Genomic DNA, 1,124 nt, shown 5'->3' with positions numbered 1-1,124 from the left:
CAGGCTCACCTTAGGCCTCAAATGACATTGTTGCTTCTCAGTAATTGGGAGAGGTCTTTGATTGCAGACTTTCCAAATGCAATATGCTTCCTTGCCTCCTGGCTGCTGGTACCAAGTGTATTGAGTATGCATCCAAGTAAGGTGAATTGACTGACAGTTTCAATCTTTCCTCCATCTGTCATAATTGGATATATCTTGGTCAAAAGCAGAGCATATCACAATGATGCTTGTCTCTGATGACTCTTTTACCATCATGGCTGCCCGCTGCTTCCACTACCCAGGACTCCCAACTATTTCCTTTAGCCCTACTTGCTGCAACATATAGAAAAATTGGTCCCACAGCTATTGAAGCTGCTGTGACACCTTCTGCTCACCCCCTCAGCCCACTCCTAGGAAACTCATCCCCATCCAACTGCCCTGCTCCCTGTCAGTCTCACAAGAATAGCTTTGGAATCTTATCCTTCAGATTCAGGGGTTACATCTGAGCATGTCCTATTCTGAAGGGCAGCTGGTATTCACTATCCAAAATCTCACCATGATCAACAAGGGAGCCAATCCAATGTAAATATCCAGTACTAGACAGTTCTGCAGATTCAGGCTAGTGGTTTCAGACCATCCATGTGCAGCCCAATTTCACTAACCAGATCCAGATCATCCTTGACACCAATCAAGCAATCATCACTCTCTCACCATTCAGTCAGAAATTGGTCCCCATCAAACCAGTCCCCATCCAGAAGTCAAGTATAACCCCCAATCCCATGCAGCATGCAGCCAATGTGGTAAAGCTGAGAGGTGGAGGTGGCAATGTGATTCTTACTCTGTCAACAATCTTATGCCATTGTAACCATGACTCAGCTGCTTACTGAAAGTTTCCCCACCTTACAATCCAAGACTAACAAGAAAACTCATGGTGGACATTGTTTGGTGGAGTTTCCTGATAGGAGTGGCATCCACTTCCGAAATAGCTTGCCTCTGGAAACTATGAATGTGGAGAAACAATGAAAGTTATACAAGTGTTCAGGTCTTTAATTCATAGGGTTGCTGTGAGTTGTCTGTGACTCCAAAGCACTTAACAACAACAACAGCAACACACACACACACACACTTAAAATATATTACTTGTT

General features: G+C 44.2%; 1 pseudogene; it reads left to right on the top strand.

The window, feature by feature from the left end:
• Positions 1-236: 236 nt before the first annotated feature.
• LOC102855904 lies at positions 237-866 on the top strand (annotated as a pseudogene).
• The last annotated feature ends 258 nt before the right edge of the window (positions 867-1,124 follow it).

This window comes from Elephantulus edwardii, unplaced genomic scaffold (genome assembly GCF_000299155.1).
Source record: "Elephantulus edwardii isolate Elephantulus edwardi_28Jun2011 unplaced genomic scaffold, EleEdw1.0 scaffold00364, whole genome shotgun sequence".
NCBI lineage: Eukaryota > Metazoa > Chordata > Mammalia > Macroscelidea > Macroscelididae > Elephantulus > Elephantulus edwardii.
The sequence above is the reverse complement of the archived record's forward strand: the minus strand, read 5'-3'. Positions and strand labels throughout refer to the sequence as shown.